At 47.5% G+C, this 12,852-nt stretch overlaps 1 protein-coding gene across 1 annotated transcript in view; it reads right to left on the bottom strand.

Moving 5' to 3' along the window:
* The window catches only part of RAB30 (RAB30, member RAS oncogene family), a 44,505-nt gene extending 37,682 nt beyond the window's left edge, over positions 1 to 6,823 (bottom strand). The window contains exon 1 of the mRNA XM_081197484.1: positions 6,085 to 6,823. The gene's annotated coding sequence lies outside the window, so the exon portion shown is untranslated. The remainder of the gene's footprint in view (positions 1 to 6,084) is intronic.
* Positions 6,824 to 12,852: the final 6,029 nt, after the last annotated feature.

Genomic DNA, 12,852 nt, shown 5'->3' with positions numbered 1-12,852 from the left:
GATGCCTAGGCAACTCAATGTCTGGGATATCTTTTAAACGCAAACTATAAACATATTTCCTCTATGACTTGCATGTATTTTTTGCTGGCTATAGTTATATACCCTCCAACATTTCTTTGATGAACATAGGGACGTCCTATTTCATAATAATAATCATCATCATACCCCGTCCATCTGACTGGGTTGCCCCAGCCAATCAGGGCGGCTTCCAACACGTATAAAAACAAAATAAAATATTAAACATTAAAAAACTTTCCTATACAGATGTCTTCTAAAGGTTGTATGTATAATTACTTATCTCCTTGGCTTGGTGATTCCCTAACACCATACCCTCCAATATTTCTTTGACGAAAATAGGGACGTTCTAAGGAAAAGTGGGACCTTTCAGAATCAAATTGGAAACTAGGACAGCTTCTGTAAATCCGGGTCTGTCCTGGGGAAATAGGGACACTTGGAGGGTCTGTAGTTATAGCTCTCTCTACCTTTAGGAATTGCAAAGGTTCTCACCCCACCCATTCTTTATAACATATTTTGCTTCAAATGCTTTAAAGCAGGCATAGGCAAACTCAGCCCCCCAGATGTTTTGGGACTACAACTCCCATCATCCCTAGCTAACAGGACCAGTGGTCAGGGATGATGGGAGTTGTAGTCCTAAAACATCTGGAGGGCCGAGTTTGCCTATGCCTGCTTTAAAGGCCCTCCAAAAAGAGCAATTACTGCCATACTAATTATTTAGTGGTAGAAAATAAAAGACTACTAGGCTGTTCCACAAATAATTGAATCAGGCAATCTGAGTCTGGTCTTTGAGATGTCAGGGTGGGCATGCTGGTTTGAATCCCAGTGAGTCAGCTCAATTGACTTCTGAAGCAGCTTGGAAAGGGTCCATTCTGCAAATCTGCTGTCCACTTGAAATCACTGAGATGGCCCTAAGATAAAGGAGATCACCAGCAATCCCATGTCTCTGACCAAGCTCTATGAGCTTGCAATAAACAGCAGGCCCAGATGGAGAAGCACATCTACACCCCAAAGTGCCATCCAATGGGGCCCAAATGAGCATCCAGAAGTATCTCCACAGCAGCTGCACTTGCAAAAGCTTATTTCCTCACGGGCTCTTCTTCTCTACAGAATCTAAGTGGGTGGATTTTCCACTTGGAATAAAGCACTACCTACAGCAACACACGGGACGCGGTTGGCGCTGTGGGTTAAACCACAGAGCCTAGGACTTGCCGATCAGAAGGTCGGCAGTTCAAATCCCCGTGACGGGGTGAGCTCCCGTTGCTCGGTTCCTGCTCCTGCCAACCTAGCAGTTCGAAAGCATGCCAAAGTGCAAGTAGATAAATAGGTACCACTCCTACGGGAAGGTAAACAGAGTTTCCGTGCGCTGCTCTGGTTCGCCAGAAGCGGCTTAGTCATGCTGGCCACATGACCCGGAAGCTGTATGCCGGCTCCCTCGGCCAATAAAGCGAGATGAGCGCCGCAACCCCAGAGTCAGCCACGACTGGACCTAACGGTCAGGGGTCCTTTACCTTACAGCAACACAGTGCTTTCCTGAACTTTGCAGTCCAGTCCAATGGCTGTTTGGAACAAACAGGCATTGGACTAGACTGCAAAGTTCAGGAAAGTGCTACAGTGGCTGGGTGACAACACCATTATTAAAATTAAGTTTGCATGCTTATATTTTGGGTAAATCACATTGAACTTCGTGGGGCCAAAAGTGATTTGCCCCAATTAAGTGTGCACAGAACTGAAACTATGAAGGGTTGTTGTTATTGTTTACAATTTGTATTTTGGATAATGGCATTGTTACCCCACCCATCCCAAACCTTAGGAACAATGGTTTGTAGGGCATTTAAAAATAAAAACAGCAACAACAATGAACAAGCCCACAGTAACACAAATGACTTTAACAACTATATGAACAACATATGCTCCAAAAGCGCTATGTTTGGATTGGAGACTCCAACACGCCCTTTTTCCTAAAGTCCTTGCATAGTTTTCTCATAGCTCACATATCACCAGTTCACCAAGGAAGCCCCCAGCACAAACTTATCAGGCTGAACTTTCAAAGCTCGTCCTTCTGGGCCAAGGCAAACCGCTCCTAGAAAAACCTCCGCTTTTATAGCCAGTGCAGGAAACTGCATATTTCTTTACCCCCAACTTGCCAAGAAAAAGGGGTGGGGGTGGAGAAGATGAGGAGGGTAAAATAAAAGAAGAAATAAAGAAATCTATGGCAAGCAGAAGGGACCTGGGCTGTGGCTGCATTGTTGCTCTCCTTTGACAACAATAAGAAAGGAAGGAAAAGAGATCAGATAAAATATAAATGCAAGGCGGTTGAGCTGAGGAATGTCAATCCCTCGGGAAGGGAATGGCCCTTGCAAGATTAAAGAAAATGATATCAAATAGGATGTGCTGCAATATCGGCTTTTGTGGCCATTGTGTCAGTGTTTACAAACGCGTTGATCTCAAGGAACAGGGGGTTTCATTGTTCATCCCGAACTCATGTCACGCAGGGCAATGCGATTCCAATGAAAGTTTGCCAGAGGACAAAACAGTGTCAGTTACACAAGGGAAGCACAGGAACAAATCTATGCAGTAGCGGCGGAGGAGAGGCAGCTAGCCGGCCATATGGATTCAATTCGAGCCGTTCCCTTCCAGGGAAGGAACTCTGTACAGGAACCAACACAATGACGCCAGGCCTATAATCCACAAACCACTTAAGACAGATCACACTCACACTATCTGTCTCACTCACTCACTCACTCACTCACTCACACACACGCACCAGTTTTTCTCCTCTGTATGTTTTTACTTGGACAAGCTGCTGAAATCAGTGGGATTTAACTTGGGATCCCACTGTTCTTCCACATAGTGCTTTCATCAATTGCATTAATTATAGGCGATGGGGAGGGAAGGGTCTCTTAATAAAAGCCACAAGCCCCACTGCCTGACTCTTTAGCCAAATCCCTTAACACCCTCCCCAAAGGCATTGTAAACCCAATAGCTATTGGGGTGAGGCACTGAATAGAAAGTCCTGCTGCTTGTCAGTGAGCTTGCTTCCAACCACAGTCCAGAATACACTTAAACCATGGAACCACAGTACTGCAGAATTGGAAGGGACCCTGAGGGTCATCTAGTCCAACCCCCTGCACTGCAGGAATCGCCCAATGTAAGGCTCAAACCCACAACCCTGAGATTAAAAGTCTCATGCTGAGCTATCCTTATCTGGGAGCAATCATAGGTTTGGATTTTATACTGCCAGAGTATATGTTTGCAACATATAACCCCCCCCCCCAAAAAAAACCCCTATGATTGCTCTCAAATAAATTGTGAGAGCGCAAGTTAGGATAAGGGCTCCAGAGCCAGTGTCAAGTCCTGGGTAGCTCAGAGGGCCCCAGCAGGATGCCTTTGCTCCCAGCTGGGCAGCTGGATGTGGGGAGCTGCCATTTTAATTTCCCACATTGCCTATGACTGATGCTGCATCAGGAGCATTGTGGGAAATTCAAAAGCAGCAGCCCAAATTGCCATGGCTGCCCACCCCTGCGAGGGAAGCACTCCAGGTGAGGGGGAAGCTAATGACACATGAGGCGTTCCCCCAGAGGGCACTATGCCAAGAGCTCCCTGAAACCTGGAGCCAGTTCTGCAGAATCCCACTGCAGCCAGCGCATCTCAAATGCACTGACGGCTCAATCCGAAGCAGGTTTATTTGGAAATAAGCCCCTTCGGATTGCACTGGAACAACAGGTGATGGGGCTGATAGAGGTGCTACTCTCCCTGCACGTAGGCTGTAGAAAAGCCCTTCCCTAAGGAACAACGCTGTATGCAGGGAACGCAATGTTTTTAAAGCTCCTTCCCAGTGCATGGAGCATTTATCCGCCTGCGGCGCAGCATATTTCTGCCGGTGGTAGCACAGAATGTGCAGTCAGGACTTCTTGCAAGTTAGAATAATAAACCCTCACAATCGCTATAATGTAGTAGGGCTGGGACTAAGACACTGATTTGTCATATGTTAAGCTGCTGGGCTGAGCAGACCTAACTCATTCTCCCTTACCCACACACAACTTCATACTGGGGATGGGGGGAAGGTGACTTGCCTCTTCTAATCTCCTCCCCACACACTGGATTCTCAGTCCTCAAGAAGAGAAAGAGCTGTCACATCTAGTTTTGCAGATTCCCACACAGTCCGCAAAATTAATATTTGGGGGTGGGGGAGTGAGCAATGATGACCCTTCAACTAAAATTCAGCCTTATCAGAAACGCAAGTATTGCAACTTGTATGGCTTTTGACAAGACTGCACTCAATTCATCAGGGTGCCCAAGCATCCGAAACACAGCTGCAAGCTATGCAAACTTGCTGAACTCAGTGATGCTTACTTCCCAAGTTGACATTCAGAGGCTCGGGCTACATAGACCCACCTTCGCAAAACTAAGGATGGCTCCTGAAAAAAATGAAGAGGACCAATAGGAGTCTTTCGGACTATTTTAAGACGCCAGTCATCCCAGGAGAAAGAGCTGAACAGCCCAAGTCCTTGCTGTGTCAATGTTTGCTTTCCTCCTCGCCAATCAGGCATTTCTCCCGACATTCCCAGGGCCTTCCATCTCTCTGAGCATCTTGGCAGCATTCAGAACAGTGAGTGACTGATTCTGGTTGCCAAGAGAATAAAACTGGACCAGTACAGCCGCTTCCCTGACAATTTATGGCTTGCATATGGTCATTTGGAATTTGTCGTTAGTGTGTGGCCAAAGTTTTTACAGAGTTGAAAACACACACACGCACACACGCACACAGAGAGAGAGAGATTCCAATCCTGTTAGCAACCATCCTAAGGAAAAGCAAAAACAGGAGTAGGGAATGGGGTGGGCTTTTTTGGGAGGTGGGAATACTCATTGCAACATATTGGTTATGTAGCGGGATAGGATGCAGGCTTCCTCAGAAACAAGTCCCACCAAGCTGAATGAAACTTACTTCTTAGTAAGCACGCTTAGGATCTCAGCCTTACCATACATGCATGCAAAAGTACGTCTTATAGACCAATCTTTTCAAATACTTTTGGTGGAAGCAAGTCCCATTTTATTCAACAGGATAAACTTCCAAGTGAGAGCAGGACTGCACCCTCCCTATAGGAAATTGCAGTGTGATCCTATGCACTTTGCTCAGAAGTAAATTCCACTAAGTCCAAGGGTGCTTAGGACTGCAGCCTAAGCCCCATCAAACTCAGTGGAGCTTACTTCTGAGTAAATGTATCCAGGGCGTGGGGTTCCTGGAGGACTGTTATCTTTTCTCTATTTTAAACACCACTCGCCTACCCCTATGACTATTGCTTATGTCATTATTATTTTTTTAAAAAAAGACGAGAGCCATTTCCAATAGTAAACATATCTGACATTTAAACACACACACACATTTATATCCTCTACTGATCTTGCAAAACAAGGAGGCAGAAAGAGTGATGGGGAAGGAGCTGACTCAAGTCTTCGAAGCTTGCATTAAATCATCTCTTTCGCACCCAGTAATTGTTCAACGTGCCAAAGACTCTCCACCGCAGCCCCCCAAAACACGAACACACCCGGCTATGTTCAGTCAATGCCACAATTAGGTGCTTCAACCGTCCCAGGCACTCACACCCCAACATCTGGTAAGGGGAAGAAAGAGGAGAGGCAGGCAGAAACACTGTCTGATAAGCATTCAGCAAGCAAGCCCGTCTCTGTAGGGATTCCGCACATGTAACCTTTCCTTTCCCAAAAAGAAAAAGAAAAAAGACAGGAGGAGGAGGATGGGGAAACACCGGGTTTGCAGACAACTCCAAGGCTTTGTTGCTGGGGCTCATCAATAATCTTCGGAGTTAGGAGGGCGGCTCATTATCATTATCACTTTGCTTTGGGCGATGTTGCATTCAAACAGCAGGGAGGGGAGAGAAACCAGGAGACAAAGCGTGTTTTCACCCCCCACCCCTCCTTCCCCACGCCGCCGCCGATGCATACATCCACAACACGTTCCGGATTTTAGACAGACTAGCAAGCTGATATATATGAAGAAGGGGAAATCATGCTTTAAATAAAATTTTAAAAAAGCATCGCGCAACTCACCTGGTTTGGGACGGCTGCTCCCTGCCCTTTACAAAGAACATAAGCCAAGAGGCCAGGTTGGAAACCAAGTCACTTAATTAGACATGAGCGGGGCAAAGCTTGCGAAGCAGTTCCCTTGGGATGCAAACTGTAGAAGGTCGTGTGTGTGCGCCGCTTCCTCCCCAACCAACCAAGCCACCCACTCCCGCCCCCTTTTGCTTGGGATTCAGTCACTGGTGCTGCTGCTGCTCTGGTTGCTGGAAGCAGCAACAGCAGGGGGAGGGAGGAGGAGGCTGCACACCGATCTGGGTCTGGCACAATGAATTGCAGCGCAGGACCGCCCCGCCCTTCAGCCGCTTTGCAATTACATCATCCTTCTGTGGCTCGGTAGGGGGCGGAGGCGGAGGGGGGCGGGGAAAAGGAAAGACAGAGCCTTCCCATTGGCCCCTCCGGGCAGGCGTCCCTTGGGTCCCTGGGAAACGTAGTCCCGGGGCGCGGTTCCGCCCCGGGCTACTACAGTCGCGTCTGGTCGTTCGCGGCACTACAACTCCCGTGAAGCCCCGCGCGGCGGGGCCTCAGAAAGGAGCTGAGGGAGAAGAGGGAGGGGCTTAAGGCTTCGGGAGCCGAGCCCGCTCGCTCCCTCAGAGCGGCCATATTGGCGGCGGTGATGACGGCGGCGGCGGCAGTGGCAGTGCGGTTCTCGACGGGCGCCCTGCGGAGAGGAGGAGCGGCCCTAAGGAAGCCGGGTTTAAAGTGGCGGTGCGGTGGGAGAGGAGGGGGTTGAGGAAGCGAGTGGGGGTGGGTGGGAATAAAGCGAACCGGAGCGGTTGAGGAGAGCTTTTCAACCTGGAGGGGGGGGGAGCGACGGTGGGCGCGAGGAGGTCAAAAGTCCTGGGGTGCGTTTGGCGAGCCTCTCTCCCCTCCCCTCCCCTTCGTGCTAAGTGACGGGGGGCGGCGTGTTGCCTTGGGAACCCCCGACCGGAGCGCGGCTGCGCCTTCCCCGCCCCTTCATAGGTGTCCCCAGACCGCAGCGTTCCGCGCTTTGCCGCGGGTGGCGCAGAGGTTAGAGCGCTCGTTGCGGGCGTCTCCGGGAGCCCCGCGTTCGGTTCCCGGGCGCCTCTCTCGGGCCGGGTTCCCCTAATGGCAGTTTGAACACCGAAGCAATCTGTTGCTGCGGCGCCAGTGCAGAGCGCAAGCCGTGAGCCATGAAATCCCATTAGTGTCGCCTGCTACTTAAACTGGGCATGGATAGGAAGCTGCCCCAGACACTTACTTTAGGTCCATCTAGCTCAGTATTGTCTGTACTGGCTGGCAGCGGGCCAGGACTGAGCTTTCAGCCCTTGAATGTAATGGGATTTTACTTTTGAGTTGAGTGGCTTTGTTTGGGGTGGGTGGACTAGAGTTTCACTGAGTTTAGGGAATGACCAGGTTTTTATTTCTCTCCCTCTCCCCCAATGCAGCCTACAAACCCTCCTGCTTGCAAAACCATCACACTGCCTGGAAATCCTGCTTTTCGTAAAACTAGGAGAGCTGGTCCTAGTGGCATGTAGTACTGAGAATCTGTCCAGCTTGCGGCTGTAATATTACAGCAAAGTGATAAGAGCACTTACTTGCGTGCAGGGAGTCCCCAGGTTGAATCCCCAGGGGATCTGCTGACAGTGTAGACAGTGTTGAGCTGGAAGAACCAATATTGCAGTTCAGGGTAAGGCAGCTTCCTAATCTAGACAAATTCCCCGATAAAGTTGATGAAAGACAGCAGAATTATAATAGTTTTAACTTTGGGAATCCCTTCCCCCGCCCCTGCCCAAAATTCCTACTACAGATTTCCCTTGTTTCCAAGCACTTTGTGGTCTACTCAAGATATATCTTAACAATGCAACTCTGTAAATCTTTACTCAAAAGGTCCCACTGAGTTCAGTGGGGCTTACTTGCAGGTAAGTGGGTATAGGACAGCAGCTTTAAAAATAATTTTCTCCTTCTTGACAAGATCTGTGGGATCTTCTTTGAAAGGTGAGGTAGAAATCTCTGTAACAAATAAATCATACCTATGATAGTTTAGATTGTGTTGGAATTTCAGAGCAATATTATGGAGCTCCATTGTGCTAGTTTGCATAGTCCTAAAATGGCGAGGTTTCAACGTTCCTGTTTTAATCTGCTACATATACTATTATGCTAGTATCCTGCCTGTTTGTTTGTTCTACAACAAACATTCCAGGTGGCTAAAAAGTTTGTTTACAAAGCGTTATAAAAGCCCTGGTGAAAACAGATATCACATCAGGGCAGTAGCTGAAAGTATAAGGACAAATTAACGATAAGGGTCATCCTCGTTTTGCATTCAGCAGAATCACATCTTTAACCATCAAGCCTCGAAGATATTATTGCGTTGCAGGAAATAGATGACTCTTGGTCTCCCAAGTCTACGATTCTATGATATTGGTCTTATTCTGTGGGAATTGTTGGCTAAAAATGGAGCATCATTGACGGATGTCAAGGAGCTCAATGTGTGGATGTTAAGCTAGTTCCCTTTTGATGGGGGGAATACTTCTTCCAGAGCAGGAATGGGGGAGGTTTGGCCCTGCAGATCTTGCTGGGCTTCAGTTCCCATCATTCCTCACCAATGGCCATGCTACCTGGGGCAGGTGAGTGTTTGTCTAGACCAGAAGGACTGGGCTGTTGAACAGAGGATAAATAAACGGACAGGGGCCTCTTCAGAAGCATTTCCATGCTGTGTTCTCTTACCAGTTTTGGTGTTAACCATGTTCTGTGTATCCTTCAGAGAGTTTGAGTCCATTGGCTTTCCTATCGCTGCTGTGGAACTACAAAATGCTACATTTAGGCCACTGCTTTGCTTTGCAGAACTACAATTCCCAGAGTTCCCTGGAAAAAAGGATTGTTAAACTCACTCTTCATATATAGCATTGTGAAATATAAGTGTGTGTGTTTGAAAAATCAGCTTTGCCCACACATGTATATTTTAGGGAGGGGAAAAACTCACTGCTTGACCACTTTTTAATTCCTTTTATATTCCTAACACCAGGAAATGTTCTTACCCCAGCACAGCTTTATAGGGAGATGAAGCGTACTGCATTACCGTATCTTTAGAAAGGGCCATTATAAAGAGCAGGCAGGGGGCTATTTTATCTCTGATCTTAGCGCTAAGCACCACAGTGCTGAGATCAGAAAGTTTGCATTTTACTTTTCACAGATATTGCCCTCCAAAGTGCTGGGTAGTGGGGAGGGGGCTGGAAATGATGGTTGTGTGTGCATCAGCACCTGTCTTTTGTGTGTGATAAATTTATGTAAGAGTGTGTCTAGTGTTTGAGCTCTGTGTGTGTGTCCATGCATGTGTACACTGACCACTTTCACCACTGGCATGTGGCCTTCAGAAAAGTGTGGCTGTCAGTGTGTCCCTTGGACCAGAAAAGACTAGCTGTTCCTTGTTCACACCAAGCAATTTCACCTGAACGTACATTTGGGGTTTGAGATTATATTAATACACAGGCTGAGTCAATAAATGGGAGCAGGGGTAAGGCTTCTGATCTGGTCACATAAACATTTGTTACGGTCATTCTAAACCAGAGGTTGCCTTCCTTTTGGACCAGTGGGCCCATTTCTAACGTTTGAGGCCACCAGTCACAAAATAGCTGCTATTGCAATTGAGGGGGACGTGATTGTGGAGGATAACCTGAAATGGTTGCCACAGGGAGTGTGGCGACATGCAAAATTAGAGACACAGCCACCCACAACAATTTTATGCTTTCCATGGGAAGTCTTACCTGTCCCAATTGTAGAGATACACAGCCATGGGTGTAGCCGGGAAGGGGACTCCCCCCCCCCAAGCCTGGATCAAGTAAAACAAAAGGAATACTTAACTAACTGACCAATCACATCTGTTCTGCCCCCCTCAACAAAAGTTCTCCCCCCACAACAAGAATCCTGGCTACCTCCATGCAAACAGCACTGATTTTAAACATGCTGTACACTGATCCTGCTGCTGAACATTTTGCTCCATAACATTATTTCTAGGAGGCCTGGAAACACGCCTAAAAAGAAGAATGAAAGTGTGAAGTCTGGGGCATGTGCCCAGGTGAAAGCCTTTGCTTGGTGCCTACAGGTGCCATGTTGGAAACCCTAGTTCTAAACATAAAACCAGAAATGCAGCCCAGTCTTATGTGTGTTTACTCAGAAGCAGTGCTTTTTTTCTTTAAAAAAAATGCTTAGGGGTACTCTCATTTTCCTACTCGTGTTGAAATATTTCCCCGCAATGAGGCCAAACTTACATTCACAAAATGTTTAGGGGTATGCGTACCCCCAGGAAAAAGCACTGCTCAGAAGTAATCCCTGCTGTGTCCCAAGGGACTTTTCTCCTAAATCGATGTGCTTGGGGTTTCAGCCTTATGCTGAAAGCTTCCTTAGTGAGGCTTACTTCTGAGTAAGCATGTAGTAGTGAATTGACACTGGGTTGGTGCTGAGCTTAAGCCCACCAAAATTACTAGTCAGCCTATCTAGGAATATTTAGCTGCAACACATTGGCAGACACTGTTGGGGGACAGAGTGGACAGCTTCGACTTGCAAAAGTTTATTTCCAGGTGAGTGGCTTGGGGAGGACATAAAGCAGGGGTCCCCAAACTAAGGTCGTGGGCCGGATAAGGCCCAAGGGACTCGTTTATCCAGCCCGTGGCAACTCCCACTGCTGCCGCCCGCTCTTACCTGCGCTGTGCGGCTGTCCACTTCCAGAGGAGCACCAGAAATAGCTTGTGAGCATGCACAAGTGTTATTTGCGCATGTGCAAGTGTTATTTCCGGTGCACATCCGGGTCGGAGGAGGCCCCTGCACATGCGCACAAGCTATTTTCTGTGCTGCTCTGACCCTGAAGTGCGCCGGAAATAGCGTGTGCGCATGCATATGGGCACGTGCTTCTGCCCGCCGTGTGATCAGCGCTGGAGACACCAGCCCGAGACGCAGCAAGTTTGCTGGCCCCTGTCAAAGCAATGATGGGAAACCTGTGGCCTACCAGGTGTTGCTGGCCTCTAGCTCCGATCATCCCCAGCCAGAGTGGACCATAGGGATGATGGCTTGTAGTAGGCCACAGTCTCCCCATCCCTTGTAAAGTAAGCAACTAATGAGAAATGCAAAGTGCTTAATGTTCAGTTCTGCGTTCTCTTTCAGGAGCTGCCAGCGCAGAGAATGTGACTTCTACGCCTCCTCTTCGTCTCTTAATGGGGTCATACTAGAGATTTCTGTGATCTGGGCTTTATCTGCCGTTTCTGGGCAATGTCTTGGAAAGACGAGGGCGTGCTGCTTATCCCATGACCCAGCAAGAATTGAAGCAACAGTGCATTCATTTTATCATGGCTAGTTGGGAGGGGAGGGTGGAGGTAATGTATTCAAAGTTCTTCCTTCTGCAAACACTTCACTCAAACCTTGTTCGTTCCTCCTCAATCCCTTTCCCTTCACAGCAGGTAGATCTGTAGCACCTGAAGAAAATGGTTTATTGAGGGCTTTAAAATCTGAGTAGGCTCAGGATGTTCTCTTCTGGGTGTCAGAACATCCTGTTTTTAAGACTTGTCAAATTGAATCTCCTCCACAGCAACAAATCCATTCATAGGTAAAAGGCAGTAAGTATTTTGAAAAGCCCTGCCAGGATCTTGTCTCTGTAAAGCTGCATCTGACAGAGGTTTCACTGAACGTTGACCAAAATGTTATTACAGACAAATTAGGTGCTTTTTGCTGCCTTCTATAGAGTCAAACCTTGATCTGTGTATTGTTTACTCTGGCTGCCAGTTGTTCTCCAGGGTCTCTGGTTAAGAGGTATTTACAAAACCTTCAGTGTGAGATCTTTGAAATGGGGATGCCAGAGATGAACCCAGGACCCTCGGGCATGCAAAGCATGTCCTGTACAACCGAGTTACTTTGTTCCGACATTTTTGGGATGGTGCTATTATAAATAGTCCCATCGGTCTGCTGCAGAGTGATGCACTATACAGGAGACTTCGCAAAAAATAACAGCCAGATGCTTACCCCCAAAGAGTTTGCAAAGCAAATTTCAGCTGTGGGTGGGTTTGGAGGAAAGGCAAAAAATCTAAAGAGGGGAAGGATTGTGCTAGGAATCTGCAACTGAAGACTGCACCAAATTGAGCCCACAGTAAGTTGCAGACCACGAGTTCAGGTCTGTCTACACAGAATAGGGGCATCAGCTTGGAGAGATGGCCCTCTAACCTCAATTACTAAAGCTCTGACTTGGACAGGAGCACAGTGGAGTGTGTGAACTGCCGATCCAATTGCACAGCAATTGCCTGTGACCTAGAGACGGGACTTTTAGGATTTCTTCTACAAAAGGAGACAGCAGGAACCAGGTAAAAATGAGTCTGGTTGCACTTTGGTCTCGATACTGTGAAAAGCACCTACATAGTATGTGGATCAGCAAGATGATATAAACTCAAGAGGGGTTGACATACTGGAGATTGAATTTTTTTTGCACGCTTCATATTTTCTACTTATTCTCAACTTGGAATCGCTTAAGTCCAGGTGTAGTTAAGAGCTGCAGCCTCATGCGGTGATCATAACAAGCTTACGTAGAAGTAAATCCAGTTGGTTGCACAGTGGGACTTGGTTCCTGCTCCTAAAAGTGGTCTGTTTACCAGGTACAAGGAAGTGGCCAGTTGAGATTTTCTTGGGTCTATTTTATTAGACAATTCAAATGGCTTTTGTGGCCAGATCTTATAAACCGCCTAGTCAAATGACTTTGATTTCTTTTCTTAAGCTATGTTTACATATACCTTTAACTAT

The sequence above is a fragment of the Podarcis bocagei genome (genome assembly GCF_964188305.1).
Source record: "Podarcis bocagei genome assembly, chromosome: 6".
NCBI lineage: Eukaryota > Metazoa > Chordata > Lepidosauria > Squamata > Lacertidae > Podarcis > Podarcis bocagei.
The sequence above is the reverse complement of the archived record's forward strand: the minus strand, read 5'-3'. Positions and strand labels throughout refer to the sequence as shown.